Below are 10,811 nucleotides of genomic sequence, written 5' to 3'. Positions count from 1 at the left end.
TTTTAAAGAATTAAAGGGTTAGTTCACCCAAAAATGAAAATAATGTCATTTATTACTCACCCTCATAGCGTTCCATACCTGTAAGACCTTCGTTAATCTTCGGAACACAAATTAAGATATTTTTGATTAAATCCGATGGCTCAATGAAGCTTCCATAGCCAGCAATGACATTTCCTCTCTCAAGATCCATTAATGTACTAAAAACATATTTAAATCAGCTCATGTGAGTACAGTGATTCAATATTAATATTATAAAGCGACGAGAATATTTTTGGTGCGCCAAAAAAACAAAATAACGAATTATATAGTGATGGCCGATTTCAAAACACTGCGTCAGGAAGCTTCGGAGCGTTATGAATCAATATGTTGAATCAGCGGTTCGGAGCGCCAAAGTCACGTGATTTCAGCAGTTTGGCGGTTTGACACGCGATCCGAATCATGATTCGATACGCTGATTCATAACGCTCCGAATCTTCCTGACGCAGTGTTTTGAAATCAGCCATCACTATTTAAGTTGTTATTTTGTTTTTTTTGGCACACCAAAAATATTCTCGTCGCTTTATAATATTAATATTAAGCCACTGTACTCACATGAACTGATTTAAATATTTTTAGTACATTAATGGATCTTGAGAGAGGAAATGTCGTTGCTGGCTATGGAGGCCTCACAGAGCCATCGGATTTCAACAAAAATATCTTAATTTGCGTTCCGAAGATTAACGAAGGTCTTACGGGTGTGGATCGGCATGAGGGTGAGTAATAAATGACATAATTTTCATTTTTGGGTGAACTAACCCTTTAAGGAAGAAAGGAGTAGTGTCAATAACTCCGAAGAGTATTTTAAATCATTATTATGAAAAATTACCATTATTGATAGACTATCTAAAGATATATAATCTGTATAAAATAATGTAGGATTGAAGCTTCACTAGAGCAGCTGAACACAAAGCGCAAGTGTGGCTTAGATCATAAAATGTCTTGAATGGAGAGAGTATAGAGTCTCTGATTCAGTTTCCAGTAGGTGGCGGTAATGTACTAGTATGCAATCCACCATTTAATAAAGAAAGAAGAAGAAGAAGCAAAGATGGCATGTGGGTCGCAACTGCCACTGAGATGAATGGAAATGCTAATGGATAACTTTCTCCAGGTAGAATATAGACTTCCTTGGTCTGAACCATGGTAAATAAGGGGAGAGTTTGGGAAACCTGTTTGGAAACAGTAATTATTTGTGGAATTTCAATTTCGTGTTTTTGTGCAGTTCTGATCCCAGAAGTAACAGGGGATATTTACAAACAGTCAGGTTTTTGAGCTTCGCCGCCCCTGTATGATGCAGATGTTTATGCAGCTTTGAAAACTCAACACATGTGGGTGTGTGAAAATGTTCACAGTCAGGTCTTTCTGGCCTTGTTTACATCTGCCATTACCATCTGTCTTGAGTGATCTGATCATTGCTTACCTGATCATGTGTCTCCTTGTGATTGGATTTATTGGGGAGGATGTCTCACTACTGTACATCAGTGTTGGAAAAAAAAGAAATATATTGTAAATTTTACCTCACCATAAACATGATGATTCAAGCTGAATATAATTTTAATCAAGCTCTTGTATTAACTGAGAGCAGTACCTGTTTTTCTCTGATTTTAATAGACCATTTAATTGATCTACTTGTGGTTCACTATACAAGTGCTTGTGTGTTCACCCAACATGTTGGCATTTTCTTTTAAAGAGTGTGAAGCAATTACAGAAATTTGGGACAGAGTTTGAATCCACAGATTTTTTTTTTTTTCTTTTTCTTCGGACCACCATGATCTAAGCAGGTGCAAAGTATTTTTGGAAAACAGATGCATGTTTAAGCTCGAAATTCACTTCTTGCTCACTGCAACTGTTTAAATGCAATATCACGCTTTTTCCTGTAAGTGTACTGAATGTCATATGGTATTTAGTGCACAAAAGTGAAGTTGATAGTGCTTAATTGTCTAAACAATGGCAAAGGAAACAAAGCTTTGTAACGCTATTTACCGCATATGAAATTCATAAATATATTTGCATCGAGGACTCTGTCCTTGAGTTTGACCCTGATTTTGAATTTCTCTTCAGGCCTGGCAAAATTCTCCTTGTGCTTTGCATAAGCACAGGACAGGAAACATATGAAAGCTTTTGAGAAGTTGTTTTCCAGACCAGAAAACAATTATGTCTCCCCTCAGCCTTGGCTCTTTTGATAACTCAATTTCTACTGCAAGGCTCAGCAGCTCATGGTGATTTGAGCTCAGTGGAGGGTCAAGTAATGTGTTCATTAAACTCCCTGCCCTTCTGTTTCTCCCTCTGGAATCAACAAGTGCATATGTACTGAAGGTTTAGGATAAGGACATGGATCCTCGGGAAAGTAGTGAGGTTCCACTGAAGACACATCTAGACATCAAGGACAATGAAATAGAACAACTATAATATTGGACCCATAGTTGCCGCCATTCCAAACTGTATTTTGCAATGTAAAATAGTAAAAACAAGCATCTGTTATTTGATTCTTTCTACATGCTTTAGGTTCCAAATTTTTATTTTATTTTTTCTTCACAGCAACCATTTTTGGTTCTCTAAAGAACCTTACAGTGAACAGTTCTTAAAAGAACCATTTTTTCTTCGTGTGAAGATCATATAAATAATCTAAATAACCTTTTTTTTTCCCACTATAAAGAACCTTTTGTGCAATGGAAAGTTTCACTGTAAAACTCTAAGTTCAGAATACTCAAAACATTTGAGGAAACCATTACCTCAAAACATTTAAGTAAATGAACTATTTTTTTAAGTTAGTAGAACTTAAAATTTTTGTGACAAGTGGGGCGGGGCCAAGAGCCGTGGAAGCAGAGCAAGGCCAGTGTGGTGCACAGGTGTCTCTCATTAACAGTCACATAACCGGCATCCTTTCACTCCCACAGTTCTCAGCCTTGCCCCACTCATCATAATGTTAATTACATACAATTTATTTACATAAAAATCACATTCAGATCTTGGTTAAATGTTAGATAGCAAATAACACATGCTATTATAACAATCAAAGAGGCTGTCATTATATACTTGCGTGTATATAATCAAAGAACATACAGTATATGTGGTCTTAAAAGTTTTGCAGCCCGTCGTCAGCCTAACCACAGGCTCTACTCTTCACCACAATGGTGATCCTACTAAACTAACATAACAGAACCCCCTGTAAATCCCAACATAACACAACATTAAACACTAACTTATGTCTCCCTATGTTAATCTTGTGCAAAAACACACAAAATAACACTTAATTTCAACTTTTATTTTCCTTATACAGTCTGACACAAAGCATGCTGGGAATTAGAAATCTGCTGCAACTCAATTATGTTAAGTTCAGCTTACTACAATCAAATTTTGAGTTCACACAACATTTTTCTATTAAGTACAATGAACTTCCATTATTATTTCAGGGAAACAAATTCATTTCATTTAATTAATTTCACTGTTTGGTTTTACAGTGTTCCAAGGATGTTAAAAGTTCTTCATTTAACCATCAGTAAAGGAGCTTTATTTTTAAGAGTGTCGTTTAAAGACCTCAGACTCTCCCAAAAAAATATTTGGACAAAATCACTTGCATCATTACTATCATTTGCTTTGCAGATGCTACTTGGGTTTGATATCTTTTCTGTGCATTGACATTCTTACAGAGTCCAAATACGTTTTATGGCCACTGGGTAGATTGTCTTTTATAAATTTAGAGTCTGTATTGTCTGTGAATGGGTATAAATCAAGGCAAATGTGGGAATGTTTACTTAGGATAGTCCTACTCATTTAGTCTCCATCTGGAATACTTAAAAAGAGTTTTTTTAAATCTCCAAGGTGGAAAAGAGCTCTGACTTATATGACTTATGGATTAGGGTCATTGGATCAAAAGCAGGACTGGCCACTCCGTTTGTGAACATTGGAAGGAAATCTCCTTTGCAGTGCTTTGTAATTTCTCCCTTTACGTGATGGGAAATGGCTGCATTCGGGATGGCAAAGGACTGACAGCTTAATGATTCAAATTTATTTTCAAAGTCGGGCAGAGCACTTTTGTTCCTAGTTTAGTAGGAGAGAATGGAGACTTTTGGATTTTCCAGTCGTCATTTTTACAGGTCAGAGTTCAGTCGTAGTTCAGTGCCGGTTTAAGAGCAAAGAAGGATCTCAAATCAAAGATCTATTCATTTACATCAGGCACTCTTAAAGGACGTTCACACTGACAGATCGACAAAGTTGCTCTGCTGTTGGTTGCTATTTGGCATTCCAGCTGAATCCCATTGTATCAGGTGATGCATTTTGAGTAGTGGTTCACAAAACCTCACGGTTCGGATCATATCACAGTTATTAAGTCACGGATTGGATCATTTTTCGGATCAGCACAAAAAAAGAAAGAAAAAAAAGAAAAAGAAGGGGGGTGGGGGGAGTGGGGGGGGGGGGGTAACTTTGCATTTACTACTTAGCCCACTTTAACTACTCCGATACCACAGCAGAAACTACTAGCCTAACTAATACATTATTAAAGGCAAGTGAACAAACTGTAAAAAGAACAAATACTGTACACCAATTACAAGCATAGATAAATACAACATAGTTACAAATAAAGTATAAGGTCTAACTGTAGTATTAATTTTCGTGTAAAGAAATGTAATAATTAAATGTAAAATGACACTGTTCACTGTATAAATTTAATATAGCTTAATCTTTGTTAAAACTGTTATGTTGTTTGATTTACATGACAGACAACAGCAGGTATTTATAGGTTGCTGTCACTTTAAGAGTAAAACCCCATGCACTCACACATCCGATAGATACACATCCGAATTCTCACCTCGTTCAATTAAGACATAACCGAATGTGTTTACGAGAATACTTGCCGAGAGGGGTATTTTGACTGACATAATGCGTGTATGTGTCCATCCAAGTGCATTGAGGACGCGAAAGAGAATCAATTTGGAGTTTGCGAGCTATCTGAAACGCGCCTCTCTCTCTCTGTGTGCGCGCGAGCCTTGTATGGATGTGCGTCTGTGTGCACCGATAACAGCGTGGCGTGCGATACCGAATTAAATACTCTTTTGCCTCTTCTAGCGCTGGAATGGTTTTTATATCTATTTAATGTGTAAACTAGCAAGACAAAACACGTGCAAATGATAACCTTTCACTCTATTGCGGTTAAACTTGCAATTGATCCGCGAATCACATGCGTCCCGAACCACTAATTTTGAGAATGACCCATCTCTGTGTTTACACCTATTTTAACCCCTTAAGCCCTGAGGGTATTTTCAGAGTTTTTTTTGACACACAAAAAAGTAAAGACTCGTAACTTCAAATCTCTAGCAAGGAGGGTCAAAAGGTTGGTATTGTCTGAAAGAAAACTTTTTACATTTTTAAATTAAAATTCTCATGGACATTCTCATGCTGAGAAACTGCTGATAAAGACAAAAAAATAAGTTTGCTCAAGGGAAATTTTACATATATGACATGTAATAACTCAGAGAAGAAATAAGGTAGGAGGACAATTCTATTTTGGTGATATATGATAAATGAGAGCTGTATCTGGAGCAAATTTTGTGTTGATCCCATAAAGAAATCAAAAGTTACAGAATTTGGAGCCAAGGTAGCCTTTTTGTTTATCCTTTGGTGCCCCCTGATGGGCATTTTTAAAATCAATATTTCACGTGGTGTAACTCGTGATCGGCACATGGGATTATGTTGATCTTGGACTCATTTCAATCGGGACATTCCACTGTAAGTAATGATGTGCCATTTTCTACAATCTATGCATGTTTCATGAAGCGGAAATGCCAGGTGATAGCTACATTTTAGTTAGCATCTGTGCGCCTGTGGGGTTTTATGTGTCGTAATTGCGTGATCAATATCTTGTGATCGGTTTATGGGATTATGCTGATGTTGGACTCATTTTAATCTGCTGTAAATAATGATGTCCAATTTTCCAGATTCAGAGCATGTTTCTTGAAGTTACGAGCCGAAACATGACAAATGCTGCATCGGTTTATTATTTACATACGGGTTTTGCGGAGCTTCACGTACAAAAACTCGCTCAAGTTTAGTCAAAGCCCAAAACAATTGTACTCGTTGTATTCTACTTCGTGAGACCTTTCAAATGACACATGATACATGATTATCTGAGCTGTATTATGCTTTTGACACATTGGAGTACATAGTAAAAAAAATTTTTTATAAATTATATATATATATATTTTTTTTTTTTCAGCAAATAACTCCGCAGTTCTTGTGAGTTAATCAAATTGTAAAGTTCAGACTCTAAGCTTTCAAATGACACCTATTTTGTGATTATCTAGGCTGGAGTTTTGAAAAATATGATTATTAATTTTTTTATAGCTAGATGGTGCCCGCGGGCAGAGTGATAACTCACCACTCGTTAAGAGTTGAACAAAATGGATGCACTAAAAAGCTGAGCTTCTAAGCTGTAAAATGATATCTATTTTGTGTTATTCCTGTCAGTGGTTGCTTAGTAATTTGATTATGAATTTTTTCGCTTGAAGAGGGGGTGTCCCGCCGGCGGGACACTTCAGGCTTAAGGGGTTAAAGAAAGTGTGATAATTGGCACAATAAACATGACTGTTGACCACTTAATTTTCCTGTATTTTGTCATGCTTATATCATACATTTTAGGCCACATTTGTTTGCCATACGTCATTATTTGGTATTGAGTTGAGAAAATTGGCTGTAAAACCGTACAAAAGCAGATCTTTCAGCAAATATCTGTGGTTTGAGCTCTTGATTCTGACTAAGAACAGTGCTGCGTCTCTTTTAGCAGCAAAGTAATACAGTTTCCTCATCCATTTTGATTAAGCTGAAGACTTTAAGCTTTGTGAAAGCTTTGCCTAGCAACATAATAATAACAGCGTTCGTATCTGGTCGTAAGTCAAGGCGTGCGAAACACATGGGGTCCACTTGACTGATGAGTCACATTCTGCGGACTACAATAGGAACTGAAGCAGATGTTCTGGCTCAGTGATGTCACTGCAACATGTCGTCGCAGTGGTAACAATGCGTTCAGTGTGGGTCACGTCATTCTGCTTTGGAAATGGCTTTTTTCCGTTATGACCGAGGTGATAAGAGTTCATTGAGTCATTCAATGCATCAGCCGTAATCTGACAGCTTGTTTGAAAGATCTTCACACAACAGCTTTCCTGCGGCAGCAGGGTGGACGTATGTTGGCAGCATTTCACCAGAGACGTGTAAAGGGGCGCTCACACTTACAGAAACATATATGATCAACAATACAGCAACTGTGACCTGTAAACAGTGTTTCTAAGTGTTTATTCCTGCATAGATGCGTGATAAGAGCGAGAAGAGGAACTTGTTTACAGAGAAAACGTGTTTGTGGGATGAATGCTGAGCTGTACTCACATGGAGCCACTTGTGGTTTAAGTTTATGACCTGACAGAGGATGAAGTGCAATAAACGAACCCTTCCAAATTAACACACATGCACACACATCTCCTCCTACAGAACCTTATCCAAGGGCCTCGACTTCGTTATGGTTTGTTTCATCTTGTCATGTGACATATAGGTAAAAATGAGTCAAGTAGCCATCACATTTACATCCACACACCCAAGTCCCACACTTTTTTCTATAATTGAATATCAGAAATTCATCACATTATGGAATTAAAATGGGGTTTACTAGAAAGCTGGGCAGCGCTTCCTGTACAATTACGTAACTTGCTGCTTAAAGTCGGAAGTTGTGCTCGTCTTTGCAATTGTGACGTACAGTATATCAGAGTATATCTGAAACAAGAACAAATGTAGGGCGGGGCTTGATTTTGTCCATAGGGAATTGATTGGATGGTTGTGGTTTGCTATTGGTGGATCTCATGTGAGTGACAGGTTGCCCCGCCCTTGTCATCAGAGAAGAAAAGAGATGTACAAGAGGGAGGGGAAGATATTCTGATTTAAGATTATGAGGCACATGAATGGTTTCCACATTTTGGTTTCGTGGTGACTTTAACTACTAAAGTACAATGCATCGTCGAAGAAATTAACTAGCTAGACACTACTGTTTCCCAAAATCATAGAAACTCAGTGGCACATCCATCATTCGAACCACATTGGTTCAACAGTATAGGAACTGTTGTTAATGATGTCATGCAGGTGGAGTAATAACTTCTGCTAATTAATCGGTTTGGGATTGAATTCAGAGAGAATTGCTGTAAATAGCAAAATAGATGTATTCATTCAGAGCTCATGTGCACTTTTGAAATTTGTCTTTTCATTGTCTTGACAAACTAAAAGACAATGATATTTGTATAGAATTAAAGATATATATTAGCTTGATTATATTTCTCAAGATGATCAGGTTGAGAATGATGAGTTTGATTTAAAGGGGTCATGAACTGAGAAATCAAATTTTCCTTGAGCTTTTGACATAAGAGGTCATCATACTATAAGAATATCCTGTAAGTTTCAAAACTGAAAAATTCCTTATTAGTCCAAGAACAGCCTTTAAGAAAGCCCAGATAACGACTCGTTGTGGAATGTGCCTCTTTATTATGTAATAGTGCGACAAAAGACATCTCTGCAGAAGAAATCAACGTCTACTTAATCATTGCAACATTAACCCTGCTCACTGGCGTGTTAGTGAGATGATGAGGGAGAGAAGAGTAATACAGGACTAAAAATAACATTACCTTTCAAAGGATCCTAATGCTAGGAATATGGTTATTTATTAACAACGTGAATGTCTCAGTTGAGCTTTATTTATTTGTATTTGGTACATTTCACTGTGGATTCTTTGGTAAATCAATCGCATTTCGGCCAAGTCTTTGCAAACAGACTTTTACGATATGGATTCGACAGTAATGCAACAACATGTAAGTAACTGTGTTAATTCTAATGCATGATCTGTGACCAGTGATTTCTGATATGTAATTATTCATGAATAGTCAGATGTTCTTTGTCTATGTGTCAGTAAATCAAACCAATGACTAAACGGTCAACTTCACATTGTTTTTAAACTGTGATTAAATTATATATAGAAAGCGATCAAAGAACGCTTTCTTTACAGTCGCTGGAGCTGTCAATCAAACAGCGCAAGTTTATCAGTCAATCTCGCCAAAACTCCCGTTATATTTAACGAATCTCTTATTTACATTGTGTTTGGACTGTTATGATGAAAGCGTACGTTAGTGTGCAGAAATTGAGTTGCAATTACAAGATCACTGCTTTTAATGCGCTCAATAACATGTCTGTGATTGGCTACAATGTTCATCACTGCAACCTTTCATGCCACAATCTAAATATATAATGCCATAGATCTAAATGTAATGCTATACTCAACACTTTTCATGATTAGTTAACGTTGAGAGCTGTAATAGTAAAAATGTGCTAAAAGTTTTTGAGAGAGTTCCACATAGAGAGTAATACTTAGCTATTTCATATGCAAAGCTGTTAGCCAATCTCAGCAGTGGGCGTTTACACTGAAGTCTCACAGCAGACACGCCCCTTCAAACAGAGCGTTCAAATAAGAGGCTAAAATCAGGGTTTTATTTGTAAATTATAACAGTTTTTGATGTAAAAATCATACTAACATTATAAGTGCACCCCAGGAAACATTATAAAACAATGCAGTTCATGACCCTTTTAAGTCAACATCAAACTAACAAGAAACCATGCTGCTATTCACAGGTTGAGAGACACTGTTTGCAAATGTTCATTTGATCTATGGTTTCAGGAATCATTAAATTATGTTGGTAACGATGGAACTTGAGACCTAGGGCCAGATTCACTAAACAATCCCATAAAAGTACCTATGGGAGTGGAAATTTCTGCGCTTTATCTACTGATGATGCACAAATGAAAGAACATAGATGCAGCCAGATCATTTCCATAATGACCAATGCAATGTACTAAGAGCAGATTTAAAAATTAGCGTCTGATTTAAGACATGCTTTTTTGGGGCGGTAAATAATGGCGCAAATACCAGTAAATTGACTAGTGCAAACCTTAGTAAATCACCTTGTATGATTCATTTAAACACTCTCCTCCCATAAATTTTGCGTCTGAAAGGGAAACTTCTACAAATGCATATGCAATAAGGTCAGCCACAAAAATACCTGTCTACACCTTTTCAGCACTAATTTTTCACTGCGTGTCTTTAGTAAATCCTGACAGTAGTTTTTTAAGCCAAAAGAGTGTTTGCACTGGTGCAAGCTGTTAGTAAATCTGGCCCTTGTTTGGTTAAGCTTTACTGGTGAGCAGTGTGGCTGTTGTGATCTACCAGCTAAGCACTTGCCAAATGAAAAGCATGAATTTCCATGCTGGTTTGTCAATGAAAATCAGGCTCTTAACACTGGCTTGTCCCTGTGAGTGGGGGACAATAATTTTGAGGGTTGTGGTGGTGTCGTTGATTTATGTCTGAAGCACTGGTTCTCCGTTCCAGGCTATGAATGACCACATTTTTATTACAACACCAATCCAACATTCAAATACACAAATGCGAACTAATGTGCATGTATTGAACCTATTCACCCTCATATAAAACCTCAACCAAATGCAAGAAACAAAACGTCATGAATGGTGCACAATTTGCACAGTGGCCAAATAATGTCCTAATGTATGATAGATAAATCTGTCTTGGAGGATCATAGCAAAACTGCAAACTCTGCCAGTATTGGAGATACTAATACTTCTTCCATCTATTGTTCCAGTCACGGATATTGTCTTTTTCTTTACTTGGCAGGAAGACATAAACCGAAGGGTTTTGCTCAGCTTCAGCGCATTCCTGATGAGTACTGAGTAATGAGTTC

General features: G+C 37.2%; 1 protein-coding gene across 2 annotated transcripts in view; it reads left to right on the top strand.

Moving 5' to 3' along the window:
* Positions 1-10,811, top strand: part of si:dkey-192l18.9 (F-box/LRR-repeat protein 7) — a 55,162-nt gene that overhangs the window by 2,547 nt on the left and 41,804 nt on the right. Inside the window, exon 1 of one of the 2 annotated variants that reach the window (XM_051882542.1) lies at positions 952-1,147. The exons of the other annotated variant lie outside the window; for it this stretch is intronic. The gene's annotated coding sequence lies outside the window, so the exon portion shown is untranslated. Of the gene's footprint in view, positions 1-951; positions 1,148-10,811 lie in introns of those variants that run through there. 2 annotated transcript variants of the gene reach the window in all.

This window comes from Ctenopharyngodon idella, chromosome 23 (assembly GCF_019924925.1).
Source record: "Ctenopharyngodon idella isolate HZGC_01 chromosome 23, HZGC01, whole genome shotgun sequence".
NCBI lineage: Eukaryota > Metazoa > Chordata > Actinopteri > Cypriniformes > Xenocyprididae > Ctenopharyngodon > Ctenopharyngodon idella.
The sequence above is the reverse complement of the archived record's forward strand: the minus strand, read 5'-3'. Positions and strand labels throughout refer to the sequence as shown.